General features: G+C 44.0%; 25 non-coding genes across 25 annotated transcripts; 8 read left to right on the forward strand and 17 right to left on the reverse strand.

The window, feature by feature from the left end:
* Positions 1 to 416: 416 nt before the first annotated feature.
* On the reverse strand, positions 417 to 489 carry trnar-acg (transfer RNA arginine (anticodon ACG)). The gene has a single exon. It is a non-coding gene; the product is annotated as a tRNA-Arg (tRNA).
* A 311-nt stretch (positions 490 to 800) lies between these two features.
* trnae-cuc (transfer RNA glutamic acid (anticodon CUC)) lies at positions 801 to 872 on the forward strand. Its single transcript has one exon. It is a non-coding gene; the product is annotated as a tRNA-Glu (tRNA).
* A 65-nt stretch (positions 873 to 937) lies between these two features.
* On the reverse strand, positions 938 to 1,024 carry trnay-gua (transfer RNA tyrosine (anticodon GUA)). The gene is given in 2 exon segments: positions 938 to 973; positions 988 to 1,024. It is a non-coding gene; the product is annotated as a tRNA-Tyr (tRNA).
* Positions 1,025 to 2,637: 1,613 nt separating this feature from the next.
* trnar-acg (transfer RNA arginine (anticodon ACG)) lies at positions 2,638 to 2,710 on the reverse strand. The gene has a single exon. It is a non-coding gene; the product is annotated as a tRNA-Arg (tRNA).
* Positions 2,711 to 3,021: 311 nt separating this feature from the next.
* Positions 3,022 to 3,093, forward strand: trnae-cuc (transfer RNA glutamic acid (anticodon CUC)). The gene has a single exon. It is a non-coding gene; the product is annotated as a tRNA-Glu (tRNA).
* A 65-nt stretch (positions 3,094 to 3,158) lies between these two features.
* Positions 3,159 to 3,245, reverse strand: trnay-gua (transfer RNA tyrosine (anticodon GUA)). The gene is given in 2 exon segments: positions 3,159 to 3,194; positions 3,209 to 3,245. It is a non-coding gene; the product is annotated as a tRNA-Tyr (tRNA).
* An 89-nt stretch (positions 3,246 to 3,334) lies between these two features.
* On the reverse strand, positions 3,335 to 3,406 carry trnae-uuc (transfer RNA glutamic acid (anticodon UUC)). Its single transcript has one exon. It is a non-coding gene; the product is annotated as a tRNA-Glu (tRNA).
* Positions 3,407 to 5,511: 2,105 nt separating this feature from the next.
* Positions 5,512 to 5,584, reverse strand: trnar-acg (transfer RNA arginine (anticodon ACG)). Its single transcript has one exon. It is a non-coding gene; the product is annotated as a tRNA-Arg (tRNA).
* A 311-nt stretch (positions 5,585 to 5,895) lies between these two features.
* trnae-cuc (transfer RNA glutamic acid (anticodon CUC)) lies at positions 5,896 to 5,967 on the forward strand. Its single transcript has one exon. It is a non-coding gene; the product is annotated as a tRNA-Glu (tRNA).
* A 65-nt stretch (positions 5,968 to 6,032) lies between these two features.
* Positions 6,033 to 6,119, reverse strand: trnay-gua (transfer RNA tyrosine (anticodon GUA)). Its single transcript is given in 2 exon segments — positions 6,033 to 6,068; positions 6,083 to 6,119. It is a non-coding gene; the product is annotated as a tRNA-Tyr (tRNA).
* Positions 6,120 to 6,208: 89 nt separating this feature from the next.
* On the reverse strand, positions 6,209 to 6,280 carry trnae-uuc (transfer RNA glutamic acid (anticodon UUC)). Its single transcript has one exon. It is a non-coding gene; the product is annotated as a tRNA-Glu (tRNA).
* A 1,977-nt stretch (positions 6,281 to 8,257) lies between these two features.
* On the reverse strand, positions 8,258 to 8,330 carry trnar-acg (transfer RNA arginine (anticodon ACG)). Its single transcript has one exon. It is a non-coding gene; the product is annotated as a tRNA-Arg (tRNA).
* Positions 8,331 to 8,641: 311 nt separating this feature from the next.
* Positions 8,642 to 8,713, forward strand: trnae-cuc (transfer RNA glutamic acid (anticodon CUC)). The gene has a single exon. It is a non-coding gene; the product is annotated as a tRNA-Glu (tRNA).
* Positions 8,714 to 8,778: 65 nt separating this feature from the next.
* trnay-gua (transfer RNA tyrosine (anticodon GUA)) lies at positions 8,779 to 8,865 on the reverse strand. The gene is given in 2 exon segments: positions 8,779 to 8,814; positions 8,829 to 8,865. It is a non-coding gene; the product is annotated as a tRNA-Tyr (tRNA).
* Positions 8,866 to 8,954: 89 nt separating this feature from the next.
* trnae-uuc (transfer RNA glutamic acid (anticodon UUC)) lies at positions 8,955 to 9,026 on the reverse strand. The gene has a single exon. It is a non-coding gene; the product is annotated as a tRNA-Glu (tRNA).
* Positions 9,027 to 11,126: 2,100 nt separating this feature from the next.
* On the reverse strand, positions 11,127 to 11,199 carry trnar-acg (transfer RNA arginine (anticodon ACG)). The gene has a single exon. It is a non-coding gene; the product is annotated as a tRNA-Arg (tRNA).
* Positions 11,200 to 11,510: 311 nt separating this feature from the next.
* trnae-cuc (transfer RNA glutamic acid (anticodon CUC)) lies at positions 11,511 to 11,582 on the forward strand. Its single transcript has one exon. It is a non-coding gene; the product is annotated as a tRNA-Glu (tRNA).
* A 65-nt stretch (positions 11,583 to 11,647) lies between these two features.
* trnay-gua (transfer RNA tyrosine (anticodon GUA)) lies at positions 11,648 to 11,734 on the reverse strand. The gene is given in 2 exon segments: positions 11,648 to 11,683; positions 11,698 to 11,734. It is a non-coding gene; the product is annotated as a tRNA-Tyr (tRNA).
* An 89-nt stretch (positions 11,735 to 11,823) lies between these two features.
* Positions 11,824 to 11,895, reverse strand: trnae-uuc (transfer RNA glutamic acid (anticodon UUC)). The gene has a single exon. It is a non-coding gene; the product is annotated as a tRNA-Glu (tRNA).
* A 2,100-nt stretch (positions 11,896 to 13,995) lies between these two features.
* On the reverse strand, positions 13,996 to 14,068 carry trnar-acg (transfer RNA arginine (anticodon ACG)). Its single transcript has one exon. It is a non-coding gene; the product is annotated as a tRNA-Arg (tRNA).
* Positions 14,069 to 17,155: 3,087 nt separating this feature from the next.
* On the forward strand, positions 17,156 to 17,228 carry trnae-uuc (transfer RNA glutamic acid (anticodon UUC)). Its single transcript has one exon. It is a non-coding gene; the product is annotated as a tRNA-Glu (tRNA).
* Positions 17,229 to 17,313: 85 nt separating this feature from the next.
* Positions 17,314 to 17,386, reverse strand: trnad-guc (transfer RNA aspartic acid (anticodon GUC)). Its single transcript has one exon. It is a non-coding gene; the product is annotated as a tRNA-Asp (tRNA).
* A 1,429-nt stretch (positions 17,387 to 18,815) lies between these two features.
* On the forward strand, positions 18,816 to 18,887 carry trnag-ucc (transfer RNA glycine (anticodon UCC)). The gene has a single exon. It is a non-coding gene; the product is annotated as a tRNA-Gly (tRNA).
* A 1,395-nt stretch (positions 18,888 to 20,282) lies between these two features.
* Positions 20,283 to 20,354, forward strand: trnag-ucc (transfer RNA glycine (anticodon UCC)). Its single transcript has one exon. It is a non-coding gene; the product is annotated as a tRNA-Gly (tRNA).
* An 87-nt stretch (positions 20,355 to 20,441) lies between these two features.
* trnad-guc (transfer RNA aspartic acid (anticodon GUC)) lies at positions 20,442 to 20,513 on the reverse strand. Its single transcript has one exon. It is a non-coding gene; the product is annotated as a tRNA-Asp (tRNA).
* Positions 20,514 to 20,711: the final 198 nt, after the last annotated feature.

Below are 20,711 nucleotides of genomic sequence, written 5' to 3' on the forward strand. Positions count from 1 at the left end.
GGATTCCTGACAGTCCCTCCAAAGAAACCCTGAGATCCAGGGTCGGAGACTCTCTTCTCACCAAGAGGAGGTTCAAAGCCATAGTTTCTTTTATGCATGTTTTATCAGAGCACTTAGGTATTGCTACAGCTCAGAGACTTACAAGTGGAAGAGATTACGCTGCAAATTGGCTGGGTGACTTCTAAGTGATAGGGACTTTTGCAACAAGTAGGCTGGGTTTACGATTGGTGTAGCTGTAGTAGACGTTAATAAAAATCTAGCAGTTGGGGCAGCCTTTGAAACCAGGTGAGCACCCCACGGGCTCTGTGATTGCGGCCCCTTAAACTCGACTCACTCCAGAGTGGACCTGAACCGCTCCAGTGGGGGCGAAAGGCGACTGCAGTGCACTGGCTGACATCAAAGCAAAAAGACTAGAGCGAGCCAGCCAGGAGTCGAACCTAGAATCTTCTGATCCGTAGTCAGACGCGTTATCCATTGCGCCACTGGCCCTGTCTGCTTATCTTTTCATCTTTATCTTGTTACTTGTGATAAGGACACAGCTCAGTCAACACGGAGTTCATTCAACACGGAGTTCGTTCAACACATGCTGTCCTTCGTTATTATGGCAAGTTGTGGTGTCGATAGGATGCTCTTACAGTGCATGTGACAGTCCCTCCCTAGAAGAACTGTGATCCAGGGTCTGAGACTTTCTCCTCTCCAGGAGGAGGTTACAAGCGTTAGATTTATTTTTGTCAGAGCAGCTGCAGCATACTTGCGTGGAGGCCCACAGCTAGGCTTGAGGGCGAGTTTCTGCAGGACCTTCCCTGGTGGTCTAGTGGTTAGGATTCGGCGCTCTCACCGCCGCGGCCCGGGTTCGATTCCCGGTCAGGGAACTTCATTTTGAGCACTAGCTATCAAGATATATGCGAACTGCACATGCATGAAAGGGCAAAAGACCTCCTTCGAGCCGGAGTCGAACCAGCGACCTAAGGATTGCCAACAACACATCTACAGTCCTCCGCTCTACCAACTGAGCTATCGAAGGCTTATGAGAGTCCCACACAAGCCCACCCCCTTAAAGTTGCTGCAGTCCGACTGCTGGAAAAAAAGGGCAGTGGCAAAAATATTTAAGGCTTCCCATACCGGGAGTCGAACCCGGGCCGCCTGGGTGAAAACTATGTATAACAATTGCTAAGTATGTGATTTGGATAAGGAGAAATATGGCTAAACATGATGGGAAGAGAGTGGATATATGGCGTATGTTTAAAAACAGAATGGAGATGGCTGTAAAATTGATATTCAACTATTTTATAGTACAAGAAAAGAAGGATGTATTTATAGAAATAATGGTAAAAGGGAACGTAATGGTTGAATACAAGGACAACATTTTAAGTTGGTTATGGGAAAAATATGAAGTCTAATAATGAGTGTTGTAAGTATCATGTGATTTTTGTGTGATGTGATCATTTCTTTGTAAAAATGTAAATATTTGATTTTAATAAAAAAAAAATATATATATCTCATCTGAACTCGGAAGGAAAGCAGGGTTGGGCCTGGTTGGTACTTGGATGGGAGACCGCCTGGGAATACCAGGTGCTGTAAGCTTTTTAAATTCCTTCATTTGGCAGCTAATACACTTCCCAAAATACAAAAAAACAACAACTCTGAATTCCTCTCTGAACTCTGGAACCAGCCAGGTCAGTGTACCCACTTCCCTGATTCCATTCGGGGGAAAGTGGGTACAGTGACTTGGCTGGTTTAACTTAGCAGGAGCTGTTGGTGCCCCGGAGCAGAAACAGAAAAAAAAAAAAAAAAAAAAAAAAAAAACAGGTAAACAATTGAGGGGACAAGGGCCTTGTTACTGTCGGTGCTGTGTCAATGCAAGCTGAGCTGCGCTCGGCTCCTGGTGCTGCGCCTATTTTTAAATAGCTAACTCTTGATGGCTGCTCTCGCTTATGGCCATACCACCCTGGCAATGCCTGATCTCATCTGAACTCGGAAGAAAAGCAGGGTTGGGCCTGGTAGGGACGTTTGCATCAAGTAGGCTGGGTTTACGATTGCTAAGCTAGAATCCTCTGATCCATAGTCATAAGCGTTATCCTTTGTGCCACTGGCACTCCGTTCAGCACCTTGTTAGCACATTGTTTGAAACAAGGACAAGGCTCTGTCAACCTGGAGTTCCGTCACCACACATTCTGCTTTGTTTTATAGCAAGACGTTGTGTGGATGGGATGCTCTTACAGGATTCCTGACAGTCCCTCCAAAGAAACCCTGAGATCCAGGGTCGGAGACTCTCTTCTCACCAAGAGGAGGTTCAAAGCCATAGTTTCTTTTATGCATGTTTTATCAGAGCACTTAGGTATTGCTACAGCTCAGAGACTTACAAGTGGAAGAGATTACGCTGCAAATTGGCTGGGTGACTTCTAAGTGATAGGGACTTTTGCAACAAGTAGGCTGGGTTTACGATTGGTGTAGCTGTAGTAGACGTTAATAAAAATCTAGCAGTTGGGGCAGCCTTTGAAACCAGGTGAGCACCCCACGGGCTCTGTGATTGCGGCCCCTTAAACTCGACTCACTCCAGAGTGGACCTGAACCGCTCCAGTGGGGGCGAAAGGCGACTGCAGTGCACTGGCTGACATCAAAGCAAAAAGACTAGAGCGAGCCAGCCAGGAGTCGAACCTAGAATCTTCTGATCCGTAGTCAGACGCGTTATCCATTGCGCCACTGGCCCTGTCTGCTTATCTTTTCATCTTTATCTTGTTACTTGTGATAAGGACACAGCTCAGTCAACACGGAGTTCATTCAACACGGAGTTCGTTCAACACATGCTGTTCTTCGTTATTATGGCAAGTTGTGGTGTCGATAGGATGCTCTTACAGTGCATGTGACAGTCCCTCCCTAGAAGAACTGTGATCCAGGGTCTGAGACTTTCTCCTCTCCAGGAGGAGGTTACAAGCGTTAGATTTATTTTTGTCAGAGCAGCTGCAGCATACTTGCGTGGAGGCCCACAGCTAGGCTTGAGGGCGAGTTTCTGCAGGACCTTCCCTGGTGGTCTAGTGGTTAGGATTCGGCGCTCTCACCGCCGCGGCCCGGGTTCGATTCCCGGTCAGGGAACTTCATTTTGAGCACTAGCTATCAAGATATATGCGAACTGCACATGCATGAAAGGGCAAAAGACCTCCTTCGAGCCGGAGTCGAACCAGCGACCTAAGGATTGCCAACAACACATCTACAGTCCTCCGCTCTACCAACTGAGCTATCGAAGGCTTATGAGAGTCCCACACAAGCCCACCCCCTTAAAGTTGCTGCAGTCCGACTGCTGGAAAAAAAGGGCAGTGGCAAAAATATTTAAGGCTTCCCATACCGGGAGTCGAACCCGGGCCGCCTGGGTGAAAACCAGGAATCCTGACCGCTAGACCATATGGGAGCTGGCACTTATGAGGGCAGTCTTGGCAAAAACTTCAGTTCTTTCTAAAACAAAATTACAAAGACAATATCATGATTTGAAAAAAGCAATACCAAAAGATTGGATTGAAATAATTGAAAAAAAAAATGAGTTGCGGGATGAGGAAGAATTACCAGAGGTCTATTTTAAGAAAAAAAATGGAGAAAAGATCAATATGAGCTTATGTACAGTTAAGAGTTTTTATGTTGTTTTTAGATCAAAGGCTTTTATAAGACCTATAGCATTCAACTACTGGAAGTAAAGATATGAGGATTTAAATGAAAAAGAAATATGGGCAAATGTCAGAATGAAATATACGGAACCAATTTTAGAAAATTGTAATTATTTATTGAGACATAATTGCATATTAACAGAAATGAGATTGTGTAAAATGGGAATTGAACAAGATATAACATATAAGGTTTGTATAAAGGAAGGGGAAGGTTTATTACATTTGTTCTTCTATTGTGAAAAGTTGGAGGAATTATGGAAAAATTTAAGAAAATTGCTAAATCGTTAATAGGGGACATATATGTGGATGAACAAAAGAACTGGGTAACTTTTTTTATTTGGTCAAAATGAATGTGGTATGTATGCTTTTAATCTATGTATAACAATTGCTAAGTATGTGATTTGGATAAGGAGAAATATGGCTAAACATGATGGGAAGAGAGTGGATATATGGCGTATGTTTAAAAACAGAATGGAGATGGCTGTAAAATTGATATTCAACTATTTTATAGTACAAGAAAAGAAGGATGTATTTATAGAAATAATGGTAAAAGGGAACGTAATGGTTGAATACAAGGACAACATTTTAAGTTGGTTATGGTAAAAATATGAAGTCTAATAATGAGTGTTGTAAGTATCATGTGATTTTTGTGTGATGTGATCATTTCTTTGTAAAAATGTAAATATTTGATTTTAATAAAAATATATATATATATATATATCTCATCTGAACTCGGAAGGAAAGCAGGGTTGGGCCTGGTTGGTACTTGGATGGGAGACCGCCTGGGAATACCAGGTGCTGTAAGCTTTTTAAATTCCTTCATTTGGCAGCTAATACACTTCCCAAAATACAAAAAAACAACAACTCTGAATTCCTCTCTGAACTCTGGAACCAGCCAGGTCAGTGTACCCACTTCCCTGATTCCATTCGGGGGAAAGTGGGTACAGTGACTTGGCTGGTTTAACTTAGCAGGAGCTGTTGGTGCCCCGGAGCAGAAACAGAAAAAAAAACAAAAAAAAAAAAAACAGGTAAACAATTGAGGGGACAAGGGCCTTGTTACTGTCGGTGCTGTGTCAATGCAAGCTGAGCTGCGCTCGGCTCCTGGTGCTGCGCCTATTTTTAAATAGCTAACTCTTAATGGCTGCTCTCGCTTACGGCCATACCACCCTGGCAATGCCTGATCTCATCTGAACTCGGAAGAAAAGCAGGGTTGGGCCTGGTAGGGACGTTTGCATCAAGTAGGCTGGGTTTACGATTGCTAAGCTAGAATCCTCTGATCCATAGTCATAAGCGTTATCCTTTGTGCCACTGGCACTCCGTTCAGCACCTTGTTAGCACATTGTTTGAAACAAGGACAAGGCTCTGTCAACCTGGAGTTCCGTCACCACACATTCTGCTTTGTTTTATAGCAAGACGTTGTGTGGATGGGATGCTCTTACAGGATTCCTGACAGTCCCTCCAAAGAACCCCTGAGATCCAGGGTCGGAGACTCTCTTCTCACCAAGAGGAGGTTCAAAGCCATAGTTTCTTTTATGCATGTTTTATCAGAGCACTTAGGTATTGCTACAGCTCAGAGACTTACAAGTGGAAGAGATTACGCTGCAATTGGCTGGGTGACTTCTAAGTGATAGGGACTTTTGCAACAAGTAGGCTGGGTTTACGATTGGTGTAGCTGTAGTAGACGTTAATAAAAATCTAGCAGTTGGGGCAGCCTTTGAAACCAGGTGAGCACCCCACGGGCTCTGTGATTGCGGCCCCTTAAACTCGACTCACTCCAGAGTGGACCTGAACAGCTCCAGTGGGGGCGAAAGGCGACTGCAGTGCACTGGCTGACATCAAAGCAAAAAGACTAGAGCGAGCCAGCCAGGAGTCGAACCTAGAATCTTCTGATCCGTAGTCAGACGCGTTATCCATTGCGCCACTGGCCCTGTCTGCTTATCTTTTCATCTTTATCTTGTTACTTGTGATAAGGACACAGCTCAGTCAACACGGAGTTCATTCAACACGGAGTTCGTTCAACACATGCTGTCCTTCGTTATTATGGCAAGTTGTGGTGTCGATAGGATGCTCTTACAGTGCATGTGACAGTCCCTCCCTAGAAGAACTGTGATCCAGGGTCTGAGACTTTCTCCTCTCCAGGAGGAGGTTACAAGCGTTAGATTTATTTTTGTCAGAGCAGCTGCAGCATACTTGCGTGGAGGCCCACAGCTAGGCTTGAGGGCGAGCTTCTGCAGGACCTTCCCTGATGGTCTAGTGGTTAGGATTCGGCGCTCTCACCGCCGCGGCCCGGGTTCGATTCCCGGTCAGGGAACTTCCTTTTGAGCTCTAGCTATCAAGATATATGCGAACTGCACATGCATGAAAGGGCAAAAGACCTCCTTCGAGCCGGAGTCGAACCAGCGACCTAAGGATTGCCAACAACACACCTACAGTCCTCCGCTCTACCAACTGAGCTATCGAAGGCTTATGAGACTCCCACACAAGCCCACCCCCTTAAAGTTGCTGCAGTCCGACTGCTGGAAAAAAAGGGCAGTGGCAAAAATATTTAAGGCTTCCCATACCGGGAGTCGAACCCGGGCCGCCTGGGTGAAAACCAGGAATCCTGACCGCTAGACCATATGGGAGCTGGCACTTATGAGGGCAGTCTTGGCAAAAACTTCAGTTCTTTCTAAAACAAAATTACAAAGACAATATCATGATTTGAAAAAAGCAATACCAAAAGATTGGATTGAAATAATTGAAAAAAAAAATGAGTTGCGGGATGAGGAAGAATTACCAGAGGTCTATTTTAAGAAAAAAAAATGGAGAAAAGATCAATATGAGCTTATGTACAGTTAAGAGTTTTTATGTTGTTTTTAGATCAAAGGCTTTTATAAGACCTATAGCATTCAACTACTGGAAGGAAAGATATGAGGATTTAAATGAAAAAGAAATATGGGCAAATGTCAGAATGAAATATACGGAACCAATTTTAGAAAATTGTAATTATTTATTGAGACATAATTGCATATTAACAGAAATGAGATTGTGTAAAATGGGAATTGAACAAGATATAACATATAAGGTTTGTATAAAGGAAGGGGAAGGTTTATTACATTTGTTCTTCTATTGTGAAAAGTTGGAGGAATTATGGAAAAATTTAAGAAAATTGCTAAATCGTTAATAGGGGACATATATGTGGATGAACAAAAGAACTGGGTAACTTTTTTTTTATTTGGTCAAAATGAATGTGGTATGTATGCTTTTAATCTATGTATAACAATTGCTAAGTATGTGATTTGGATAAGGAGAAATATGGCTAAACATGATGGGAAGAGAGTGGATATATGGCGTATGTTTAAAAACAGAATGGAGATGGCTGTAAAATTGATATTCAACTATTTTATAGTACAAGAAAAGAAGGATGTATTTATAGAAATAATGGTAAAAGGGAACGTAATGGTTGAATACAAGGACAACATTTTAAGTTGGTTATGGGAAAAATATGAAGTCTAATAATGAGTGTTGTAAGTATCATGTGATTTTTGTGTGATGTGATCATTTCTTTGTAAAAATGTAAATATTTGATTTTAATAAAAAAAATATATATATATCTCATCTGAACTCGGAAGGAAAGCAGGGTTGGGCCTGGTTGGTACTTGGATGGGAGACCGCCTGGGAATACCAGGTGCTGTAAGCTTTTTAAATTCCTTCATTTGGCAGCTAATACACTTCCCAAAATACAAAAAAACAACAACTCTGAATTCCTCTCTGAACTCTGGAACCAGCCAGGTCAGTGTACCCACTTCCCTGATTCCATTCGGGGGAAAGTGGGTACAGTGACTTGGCTGGTTTAACTTAGCAGGAGCTGTTGGTGCCCCGGAGCAGAAACAGAAAAAAAAAAAAAAAAAAAAAAAAAAAACAGGTAAACAATTGAGGGGACAAGGGCCTTGTTACTGTCGGTGCTGTGTCAATGCAAGCTGAGCTGCGCTCGGCTCCTGGTGCTGCGCCTATTTTTAAATAGCTAACTCTTGATGGCTGCTCTCGCTTACGGCCATACCACCCTGGCAATGCCTGATCTCATCTGAACTCGGAAGAAAAGCAGGGTTGGGCCTGGTAGGGACGTTTGCATCAAGTAGGCTGGGTTTACGATTGCTAAGCTAGAATCCTCTGATCCATAGTCATAAGCGTTATCCTTTGTGCCACTGGCACTCCACTGGCACTCCAAAGAACCCCTGAGATCCAGGGTCGGAGACTCTCTTCTCACCAAGAGGAGGTTCAAAGCCATAGTTTCTTTTATGCATGTTTTATCAGAGCACTTAGGTATTGCTACAGCTCAGAGACTTACAAGTGGAAGAGATTACGCTGCAAATTGGCTGGGTGACTTCTAAGTGATAGGGACTTTTGCAACAAGTAGGCTGGGTTTACGATTGGTGTAGCTGTAGTAGACGTTAATAAAAATCTAGCAGTTGGGGCAGCCTTTGAAACCAGGTGAGCACCCCACGGGCTCTGTGATTGCGGCCCCTTAAACTCGACTCACTCCAGAGTGGACCTGAACCGCTCCAGTGGGGGCGAAAGGCGACTGCAGTGCACTGGCTGACATCAAAGCAAAAAGACTAGAGCGAGCCAGCCAGGAGTCGAACCTAGAATCTTCTGATCCGTAGTCAGACGCGTTATCCATTGCGCCACTGGCCCTGTCTGCTTATCTTTTCATCTTTATCTTGTTACTTGTGATAAGGACACAGCTCAGTCAACACGGAGTTCATTCAACACGGAGTTCGTTCAACACATGCTGTCCTTCGTTATTATGGCAAGTTGTGGTGTCGATAGGATGCTCTTACAGTGCATGTGACAGTCCCTCCCTAGAAGAACTGTGATCCAGGGTCTGAGACTTTCTCCTCTCCAGGAGGAGGTTACAAGCGTTAGATTTATTTTTGTCAGAGCAGCTGCAGCATACTTGCGTGGAGGCCCACAGCTAGGCTTGAGGACGAGCTTCTGCAGGACCTTCCCTGGTGGTCTAGTGGTTAGGATTCGGCGCTCTCACCGCCGCGGCCCGGGTTCGATTCCTGGTCAGCGAACTTCCTTTTGAGCTCTAGCTATCAAGATATATGCGAACTGCACATGCATGAAAGGGCAAAAGACCTCCTTCGAGCCGGAGTCGAACCAGCGACCTAAGGATTGCCAACAACACATCTACAGTCCTCCGCTCTACCAACTGAGCTATCGAAGGCTTATGAGAGTCCCACACAAGCCCACCCCCTTAAAGTTGCTGCAGTCCGACTGCTGGAAAAAAAGGGCAGTGGCAAAAATATTTAAGGCTTCCCATACCGGGAGTCGAACCCGGGCCGCCTGGGTGAAAACCAGGAATCCTGACCGCTAGACCATATGGGAGCTGGCACTTATGAGGGCAGTCTTGGCAAAAACTTCAGTTCTTTCTAAAACAAAATTACAAAGACAATATCATGATTTGAAAAAAGCAATACCAAAAGATTGGATTGAAATAATTGAAAAAAAAAATGAGTTGCGGGATGAGGAAGAATTACCAGAGGTCTATTTTAAGAAAAGAAAATGGAGAAAAGATCAATATGAGCTTATGTACAGTTAAGAGTTTTTATGTTGTTTTTAGACCAAAGGCTTTTATAAGACCTATAGCATTCAACTACTGGAAGGAAAGATATGAGGATTTAAATGAAAAAGAAATATGGGCAAATGTCAGAATGAAATATACGGAACCAATTTTAGAAAATTGTAATTATTTATTGAGACATAATTGCATATTAACAGAAATGAGATTGTGTAAAATGGGAATTGAACAAGATATAACATATAAGGTTTGTATAAAGGAAGGGGAAGGTTTATTACATTTGTTCTTCTATTGTGAAAAGTTGGAGGAATTATGGAAAAATTTAAGAAAATTGCTAAATCGTTAATAGGGGACATATATGTGGATGAACAAAAGAACTGGGTAACTTTTTTTTATTTGGTCAAAATGAATGTGGTATGTATGCTTTTAATCTATGTATAACAATTGCTAAGTATGTGATTTGGATAAGGAGAAATATGGCTAAACATGATGGGAAGAGAGTGGATATATGGCGTATGTTTAAAAACAGAATGGAGATGGCTGTAAAATTGATATTCAACTATTTTATAGTACAAGAAAAGAAGGATGTATTTATAGAAATAATGGTAAAAGGGAACGTAATGGTTGAATACAAGGACAACATTTTAAGTTGGTTATGGGAAAAATATGAAGTCTAATAATGAGTGTTGTAAGTATCATGTGATTTTTGTGTGATGTGATCATTTCTTTGTAAAAATGTAAATATTTGATTTTAATAAAAAAAAATATATATATCTCATCTGAACTCGGAAGGAAAGCAGGGTTGGGCCTGGTTGGTACTTGGATGGGAGACCGCCTGGGAATACCAGGTGCTGTAAGCTTTTTAAATTCCTTCATTTGGCAGCTAATACACTTCCCAAAATACAAAAAAACAACAACTCTGAATTCCTCTCTGAACTCTGGAACCAGCCAGGTCAGTGTACCCACTTCCCTGATTCCATTCGGGGGAAAGTGGGTACAGTGACTTGGCTGGTTTAACTTAGCAGGAGCTGTTGGTGCCCCGGAGCAGAAACAGAAAAAAAAAAAAAAAAAAAAAACAGGTAAACAATTGAGGGGACAAGGGCCTTGTTACTGTCGGTGCTGTGTCAATGCAAGCTGAGCTGCGCTCGGCTCCTGGTGCTGCGCCTATTTTTAAATAGCTAACTCTTAATGGCTGCTCTCGCTTACGGCCATACCACCCTGGCAATGCCTGATCTCATCTGAACTCGGAAGAAAAGCAGGGTTGGGCCTGGTAGGGACGTTTGCATCAAGTAGGCTGGGTTTACGATTGCTAAGCTAGAATCCTCTGATCCATAGTCATAAGCGTTATCCTTTGTGCCACTGGCACTCCGTTCAGCACCTTGTTAGCACATTGTTTGAAACAAGGACAAGGCTCTGTCAACCTGGAGTTCCGTCACCACACATTTTGCTTTGTTTTATAGCAAGACGTTGTGTGGATGGGATGCTCTTACAGGATTCCTGACAGTCCCTCCAAAGAACCCCTGAGATCCAGGGTCGGAGACTCTCTTCTCACCAAGAGGAGGTTCAAAGCCATAGTTTCTTTTATGCATGTTTTATCAGAGCACTTAGGTATTGCTACAGCTCAGAGACTTACAAGTGGAAGAGATTACGCTGCAAATTGGCTGGGTGACTTCTAAGTGATAGGGACTTTTGCAACAAGTAGGCTGGGTTTACGATTGGTGTAGCTGTAGTAGACGTTAATAAAAATCTAGCAGTTGGGGCAGCCTTTGAAACCAGGTGAGCACCCCACGGGCTCTGTGATTGCGGCCCCTTAAACTCGACTCACTCCAGAGTGGACCTGAACCGCTCCAGTGGGGGCGAAAGGCGACTGCAGTGCACTGGCTGACATCAAAGCAAAAAGACTAGAGCGAGCCAGCCAGGAGTCGAACCTAGAATCTTCTGATCCGTAGTCAGACGAGTTATCCATTGCGCCACTGGCCCTGTCTGCTTATCTTTTCATCTTTATCTTGTTACTTGTGATAAGGACACAGCTCAGTCAACACGGAGTTCATTCAACACGGAGTTCGTTCAACACATGCTGTCCTTCGTTATTATGGCAAGTTGTGGTGTCGATAGGATGCTCTTACAGTGCATGTGACAGTCCCTCCCTAGAAGAACTGTGATCCAGGGTCTGAGACTTTCTCCTCTCCAGGAGGAGGTTACAAGCGTTAGATTTATTTTTGTCAGAGCAGCTGCAGCATACTTGCGTGGAGGCCCACAGCTAGGCTTGAGGGCGAGCTTCTGCAGGACCTTCCCTGATGGTCTAGTGGTTAGGATTCGGCGCTCTCACCGCCGCGGCCCGGGTTCGATTCCCGGTCAGGGAACTTCCTTTTGAGCTCTAGCTATCAAGATATATGCGAACTGCACATGCATGAAAGGGCAAAAGACCTCCTTCGAGCCGGAGTCGAACCAGCAACCTAAGGATTGCCAACAACACACCTACAGTCCTCCGCTCTACCAACTGAGCTATCGAAGGCTTATGAGAGTCCCACACAAGCCCACCCCCTTAAAGTTGCTGCAGTCAGACTGCTGGAAAAAAAGGGCAGTGGCAAAAATATTTAAGGCTTCCCATACCGGGAGTCGAACCCGGGCCGCCTGGGTGAAAACCAGGAATCCTGACCGCTAGACCATATGGGAGCTGGCACTTATGAGGGCAGTCTTGGCAAAAACTTCAGTTCTTTCTAAAACAAAATTACAAAGACAATATCATGATTTGAAAAAAGCAATACCAAAAGATTGGATTGAAATAATTGAAAAAAAAATGAGTTGCGGGATGAGGAAGAATTACCAGAGGTCTATTTTAAGAAAAGAAAATGGAGAAAAGATCAATATGAGCTTATGTACAGTTAAGAGTTTTTATGTTGTTTTTAGATCAAAGGCTTTTATAAGACCTATAGCATTCAACTACTGGAAGGAAAGATATGAGGATTTAAATGAAAAAGAATATGGGCAAAATGTCAGAATGAAATATACGGAACCAATTTTAGAAAATTGTAATTATTTATTGAGACATAATTGCATATTAACAGAAATGAGATTGTCTAAAATGGGAATTGAACAAGATATAACATATAAGGTTTGTATAAAGGAAGGGGAAGGTTTATTACATTTGTTCTTCTATTGTGAAAAGTTGGAGGAATTATGGAAAAATTTAAGAAAATTGCTAAATCGTTAATAGGGGACATATATGTGGATGAACAAAAGAACTGGGTAACTTTTTTTTATTTGGTCAAAATGAATGTGGTATGTATGCTTTTAATCTATGTATAACAATTGCTAAGTATGTGATTTGGATAAGGAGAAATATGGCTAAACATGATGGGAAGAGAGTGGATATATGGCGTATGTTTAAAAACAGAATGGAGATGGCTGTAAAATTGATATTCAACTATTTTATAGTACAAGAAAAGAAGGATGTATTTATAGAAATAATGGTAAAAGGGAACGTAATGGTTGAATACAAGGACAACATTTTAAGTTGGTTATGGGAAAAATATGAAGTCTAATAATGAGTGTTGTAAGTATCATGTGATTTTTGTGTGATGTGATCATTTCTTTGTAAAAATGTAAATATTTGATTTTAATAAAAAAAATATATATATCTCATCTGAACTCGGAAGGAAAGCAGGGTTGGGCCTGGTTGGTACTTGGATGGGAGACCGCCTGGGAATACCAGGTGCTGTAAGCTTTTTAAATTCCTTCATTTGGCAGCTAATACACTTCCCAAAATACAAAAAACAACAACTCTGAATTCCTCTCTGAACTCTGGAACCAGCCAGGTCAGTGTACCCACTTCCCTGATTCCATTCGGGGGAAAGTGGGTACAGTGACTTGGCTGGTTTAACTTAGCAGGAGCTGTTGGTGCCCCGGAGCAGAAACAGAAAAAAAAAAAAAAAAAAAAAAAAACAGGTAAACAATTGAGGGGACAAGGGCCTTGTTACTGTCGGTGCTGTGTCAATGCAAGCTGAGCTGCGCTCGGCTCCTGGTGCTGCGCCTATTTTTAAATAGCTAACTCTTGATGGCTGCTCTCGCTCGCTACGGCCATACCACCCTGGCAATGCCTGATCTCATCTGAACTCGGAAGAAAGCAGGGTTGGGCCTGGTAGGGACGTTTGCATCAAGTAGGCTGGGTTTACGATTGCTAAGCTAGAATCCTCTGATCCATAGTCATAAGCGTTATCCTTTGTGCCACTGGCACTCCGTTCAGCACCTTGTTAGCACATTGTTTGAAACAAGGACAAGGCTCTGTCAACCTGGAGTTCCGTCACCACACATTTTGCTTTGTTTTATAGCAAGACGTTGTGTGGATGGGATGCTCTTACAGGATTCCTGACAGTCCCCTCCAAAGAACCCCTGAGATCCAGGGTCGGAGACTCTCTTCTCACCAAGAGGAGGTTCAAAGCCATAGTTTCTTTTATGCATGTTTTATCAGAGCACTTAGGTATTGCTACAGCTCAGAGACTACAAGTGGAAGAGATTACGCTGCAAATTGGCTGGGTGACTTCTAAGTGATAGGGACTTTTGCAACAAGTAGGCTGGGTTTACGATTGGTGTAGCTGTAGTAGACGTTAATAAAAATCTAGCAGTTGGGGCAGCTTTGAACCAGGTGAGCACCCCACGGGCTCTGTGATTGCGGCCCCTTAAACTCGACTCACTCCAGAGTGGACCTGAACCGCTCCAGTGGGGGCGAAAGGCGACTGCAGTGCACTGGCTGACATCAAAGCAAAAAGACTAGAGCGAGCCAGCCAGGAGTCGAACCTAGAATCTTCTGATCCGTAGTCAGACGCGTTATCCATTGCGCCACTGGCCCTGTCTGCTTATCTTTTCATCTTTATCTTGTTACTTGTGATAAGGACACAGCTCAGTCAACACGGAGTTCATTCAACACGGAGTTCGTTCAACACATGCTGTCCTTCGTTATTATGGCAAGTTGTGGTGTCGATAGGATGCTCTTACAGTGCATGTGACAGTCCCTCCCTAGAAGAACTGTGATCCAGGGTCTGAGACTTTCTCCTCTCCAGGAGGAGGTTACAAGCGTTAGATTTATTTTTGTCAGAGCAGCTGCAGCATACTTGCGTGGAGGCCCACAGCTAGGCTTGAGGGCGAGTTTTTGCAGAACCTTCTCTGGTGGTCTAGTGGTTAGGGGTCAGCACTTGCACAGCAGCGGCCCGGGTTCGATTCCCGTTCAGGGAACTTCCTTTTCACCTCTATGATGAACTTTAAGCTCTAGCTATTAATATATATGTGAACTGCACAGGCATGAAAGGGCAAAAGACCTTCTTCAAGCCAGAGTCTAACCAGCAACCTAAGGATTGCCAACAACACACCTTCAGGACTCCGCTCTACCAACTGAGCTATCAAAGGCTTATGAGACACAAGCCCACCCCCTTAATGTTGCTGCAGTCCGACTGCTAGGCAAAAAGGGCAGTGGCAAAAATGCTCAAGGCTTCCCAGACCAGGAGTCGAACCCAGGCCAACTGGGTGAAAACCAGGAATCAAACTTTGCACAAACTTCAGTTCTTTCTGATCGTGCGCACTTCACTGCCCCTCTTGCACAAGTACCACTCATACATTTAGCACTCTCTCATACACAGTCTCATGGTTTCCGTAAGCTAGAATCCTCTGATCGGTAGTCATAAGCGTTATCCTTTGTGCTACTGGCACTCTGTTCAGCACCTTGTTAGCACATTGTTTGAAACAAGGACAAGGCTCTGTCAACCTGGAGTTCCGTGACGACACATTCTGCTTTGTTTTATGGCAAGACGCTGTGTGGATGAGATGCTCTTCCAGGATTCCTGACAGTCCCTCCATAGAAGACCTGAGATCCAGGGTCGGAGACTCTCTTCTCTCCAAGAGGGGGTTAAAAGCCATACTTTCTTTTATGCATGTTTTATCAGAGCACTTAGGTATTGCTGCAGCTCAGAGACTTACAAGTGGAAGAGATTACGCTGCAAGTTGGCTGGGTGACTTCTAAGTTGTAGGGACTTTTGCAACAAGAAGGCTGGGATTACGATTGGTGTAGCTGTAGAAGACGTTAACAAAATCAGCAGTTGGGGCAGCCTTTGAAACCAGGGGAGCACTCCACCGGCTCTTTGCTGCCGGCCGCAGAAACTTGATTCACTCCAGAGTGGAACTGAACCGGTCCAGCGGGGGGAAAGGCGACCGCAGTGCACTGGCTGACAGTAAAGCAAAAAGACCAAAGCGAGCCAGCCTGAAGTTGAACCTACAACCTTCTGACCCGCAGTCAGTCACATTATCCATTGCACCACTGGTCCTGTTTGCTTATCTAAGTACTAATACTTTTATGAATTAGAAAAAACAAGACATGAGAGCAGCTATACTCAAATGTATAAAAACACAAGATGGGAAAAACTGTAGAGGACAAAGATGGAATTTTAAAGGAAACTAGACCATTTTATAAGGAATATTTACAGAAATGATGAAAATTTCTTATTAGAAAAAATAACAGTAAAATTAAATAAAGAGGACGAGGAAATGTGCGAGAGTGAGATAAACAGATTTAGAAGAGAAACACCTATTTGATCAGTTGAGAATGGGAAACGTCCAGGAATAGATGGACTACCAGTGAGTTTTATAAAGTTTTTTAAAAATGTTTTTAAGTCTATTTTAAATAGAATATACAGTGATATTTATGAAAAAGGGGAGACTCGACTCGACTTTTTTTTTTCGCCCACACAAAGAACTCCTTCATTTTCCTACACTTCTGTGAGAGGATGTCTACAAGCGTTGCTAATATAGTGGTGAGCATAGCTGGCTTCTGCCGTAACATTACATGGCCAGGCGCCCACTCTTGTGAAGATATCCCATAACATGTGGGTAGATCAGTGCATTTTGAGATGATTGGGATCCATATGCTGAACATGTTTTTCAGAGCCGAACCAGACAAAGAGGGCCTTGGTTGAAAGCATTTTTTTTGAGCTTCTTCTGGCAAGAGGCATCCGCAAGCGTGGTGGTATAGTGGTGAGCATAGCTGCCTTCCAAGCAGTTGACCCGCGTTCGATTCCCAGCCAAAGCATGTACTTTTGGCTGCTGTATATATCACTTACTCCGTTGCCACCCTTGTCAAAAGGCAACAGCCAAAGAGTAAAAGACAAAGGAGAGCCTCCCCGTCCAGGGAATCGAACCCAGGTCTTCCGCATGACAGGCGGAGATACTGTCCACTATACAAACGAGGATCTGCGCAGTAAGTAAACCCGTTCTCCCCCCACACGATCTTGACACAGCAGTAACTTGAACAGTGCATCACACAGGAGAACGTTTTAGCATGTTTTGCAGCAAAGCAAAGCACGCCATTCATTCTTACACATTGCCCAGCTTTTACTCCACAAAATGTCAGCTTGCCCTTTCATGAGCTGCATCCAGTCAACCCTTGCAATGACATTCAAACCGGGGAAGCTCATTACAGGGAATACTGGGTGACAGAAGATGAGAAACTCCACCACTGCAGAGTGAAATTATCGACCTCCCATTTTTTGGGTGAGGTTGTACCTTCGAACGCTTTATCCAACCTCAACGTCAGAAAGAGATGGGATCCATACTCAACTTTTTTTTTTTTCGCCCACACAAGAACTCCCTTGGTCGAAAGCTTTCATTTTCTACACTTCTGTGAGAGGATGTCTACAAGCGTTGGTAATATAGTGGTGAGCATAGCTGGCTTCTAAGTATATTCCCAGCAAATGTATTCCTTTTGGCTGCCGTAACATTACATGGCCAGGCGCCACTCTTGTGAAGATGTCCCATGACATGTGGGTAGATCACTGCATTTTGAGATGTTGGGATCCATATGCTGGACATGTTTTTCAGTGCCGAACCAAGACAAAGAGAGCCTTGGTTGAAAGCATTCTTTTTGAGCTCATCTGGCAGCAGATGCCTGCAAGCGTTGGTGGTATAGTGGTGAGCATAGCTGCCTTTCAAGCAGTTGACCCTGGGTTCGATTCCCGGCTAACGCATTTCCTTTTGGCTGCTGTATATATCAGTTAGTCCATTGCTACCCTTGTGAAAGGCAACAGCCAAAAAGTAAAAGACAAAGGAGGCCTCCCCGTCGGGGGAATCGAACCCCGGTCTTCCGCGTGACAGGCGGAGATACTGTCCACTATACTAACGAGGATCTGCGGAGTAAATAAACCCGTTCTCCCCCCACACAGATCAGCAATGTAATCCAGTCCTAACAGCATTGTCTGCAGTGCTGGCACTAAAGACCTTGGCTGACAGCAAGAGGAGGGTAGAAAACTGGGCTTGGATAGTTTTTCTTCATTAATAATCCATGCTTCTTCCTGTCGTACTGTTCACTATACTAACGAGGATCTGTGGAGCAAAAAACCTTTCCTCCCCCCACACAGATCAGCAATGTAATCCAGTCCTAACAGCATTGTCTGCAGTGCTGGCACTAAAGACCTTGGCTGACAGCAAGAGGAGGGTAGAAAACTGGGCTTGGACAGTTTTCTTCATTAATAATCCTTGCTCTTCATCAGTCTTACTGTCCACTATACTAACGAGGATGCGGAGTAAAAAAACCCATTCTCCCCCACACAGATCAGCAATGTAATCCAGTCCTAAAGGCATTGTCTGCAGTGCTGGCACTAAAGACCTTGGCTGACAGCAAGAGGAGGGTAGAAAACTGGGGCTTGGACAGGTTTTTTCTTCATTAATAATCCTTGCTTCTTCATCAGTCTACTGTCCACTATACTAACGAGGATCTGTGGAGCAAAAAACCTTTCCTCCCCCCACACAGATCAGCAATGTAATCCAGTCCTAACAGCATTGTCTGCAGTGCTAGCACTAAAGACCTTGGCTGACAGCAAGAGGAGGGTAGAAAACTGGGCTTTGGAACAGTTTTTCTTCATTAATATCCTTGCTTCTTCATAGTCTTCGACTGGTCATCAGCAGTAACTTGGACAGTGCATCACACAGGAGAACGTTATTAACATGTTTTGCAGCAAACAAAGCACGCCATTCATTCTTACACATTGCCCAGCTTTTACTCCACAAAATGTCAGCTTGCCCTTTCATGAGCTGCATCCAGTCAACCCTTGCAATGACATTCAAACCGGGGGAGCTCATTACAGTGAATACTGGTGGACAGAAGATGAGAACTCCACCACTGAAGAGTGAAATTATCGACCTCCCTTTTTTTGGGTGAGGTTGTAACTTCGAACGCTTTATCCAACCTCAACGTCAGAAAGAGATGGGATCCATACTCGACATTTTTTTCACCCACACAAAGAACTCCTTGGTCGAAAGCTTTCATTTTCTACACTTCTGTGAGAGGATGTCTACAAGCGGTTGGTAATATAGTGGTGAGCATAGCTGGCTTCTACGTATATTCCCAGCAAATGTATTCCTTTTGGTGCTGCCGTATCATTACATGGCCAGGCGCCACTCTTGTGAAGATGTCCCATGACATGTGGGTAGATCAGTGCATTTTGAGATGGTTGGGATCCATATGCTGGACATGTTTTTTCAGTGCCGAACCAAGACAAAGAGAGCCTTGGTTGAAAGCATTCTTTTTGAGCTAATCTGGCAGAAGATGTCTGCAAGCGTTGGTGGTATAGTGGTGAGCATAGCTGCCTTCCAAGCAGTTGACCCGGGTTCGATTCCCGGCCAACGCATTTCCTTTTGGCTGCTGTATATATCACTTAGTCCATTGCTACCCTTGTGAAAGGCAACAGCCAAAAAGTAAAAGACAAAGGAGGGCCTCCCCGTCGGGGAATTGAAACCCCGGTCTTCTGCGTGACAGGGCAGAGATACTGTCCACTATACTAACGAGGATCTGCGGAGTAATAAACCCGTTCTCCCCCCACACAGATCAGCAATGTAATCCAGTCCTAACAGCATTGTCTGCAGTGCTGGCACTAAAGACCTTGGCTGACAGCAAGAGGAGGGTAGAAAACTGGGCTTGGACAGTTTTTCTTCATTAATAATCCTTGCTTCTTTCATCAGTCTTACTGTCCACTATACTAACGAGGATCTGCGGAGTAAAAAAACCCGTTCTCCCCCACACAGATCAGCAATGTAATCCAGTCCTAACAGCATTGTCTGCAGTGCTGGCACTAAAGACCTTGGCTGACAGCAAGAGGAGGGTAGAAAACTGGGCTTTGGACAGTTTTTCTTCATCAATAATCCTTGCTTCTTCATCAGTCTTACTGTCCACTATACTAACGAGGATCTGTGGAGCAAAAAACCTTTCCTCCCCCCACACAGATCAGCAATGTAATCCAGTCCTAACAGCATTGTCTGCAGTGCTGGCACTAAAGACCTTGGCTGACAGCAAGAGGAGGGTAGAAAACTGGGCTTGGACAGTTTTTCTTCATTAATAATCCTTGCTTCTTCAATAGTCTTCGACTGGTCATCAGCAGTAACTTGAACAGTGCATCACACAGGAGAACGTTATTAGCATGCTTTGCAGCAAACAAAGCACGCCATTCATTCTTACACATTGCCCAGCTTTTACTCCACAAAATGTCAGCTTGCCCTTTCATGAGTTGCATCCAGTCAACCCTTGCAATGACCTTCAAACCGGGGGAGCTCATTACAGTAAATACTGGGTGACAGAAGATGACAACTCCACCACTGCAGAGTGAAATTATCGACCTCCCTTTTTTTGGGTGAGGTTGTACCTTCGAACGCTTTATCCAACCTCAACGCCAGAAAGAGATGGGATCCATACTCGACATTTTTTTTTCGCCCACACAAATAACTCCTTGTTCGAAAGCTTTCATTTTCTACACTTCTGTGAGAGGATGTCTACAAGCGTTGGTATTATAGTGGTGAGCATAGCTGGCTTCTTTGTATATTCCCAGCAAATGTATTCCTTTTGGCTGCCGTAACATTACATGGCCAGGCGCCACTCTTGTGAAGATGTCCCATGACATGTGGGTAGATCAGTGCATTTTGAGATGGTTGGGATCCATATGCTGGACATGTTTTTCAGTGCCGAACCAAGACAAAGAGTGCCTAGGTTGAAAGCATTCTTTTTGAGCTCATCTGGCAAGAGATGTCTGCAAGCGTTGGTGGAATAGTGGTGAGCATAGCTGCTTTCCAAGCAGTTGACCCGGGTTCGATTCCCGGCCAACGCATTTCCTTTTGGCTGCTGGATATATCACTTAGTCCGTTGCCATACTTGTGAAAAGGCAGCAGCCAAAGAGTAAAAGAGAAAGAAGGGCCTCCCCGTCGGGGAATCGAACCCCGGTCTTCCGCGTGACAGGCGGAGATACTGTCCACTATACTAACGAGGATCAGCGCAGTAAGAAAACCCGTTCTCCCCCACACAGATCAGCAAAGTAATCCAGTCCTAACAGCATTGTCTGCAGTGCTGGCACTAAAGACCTTGGCTGACAGCAAGGGGAGGGTAGAAACTGGGCTTGGACAGTTTTTCTTCATTAATAATCCTTGCTTCTTCATCAGTCTTACTGTCCACTATGCTAACGAGGATC

This window comes from Danio aesculapii, chromosome 4 (assembly GCF_903798145.1).
Source record: "Danio aesculapii chromosome 4, fDanAes4.1, whole genome shotgun sequence".
NCBI classification, from domain to species: Eukaryota; Metazoa; Chordata; class Actinopteri; order Cypriniformes; family Danionidae; genus Danio; species Danio aesculapii.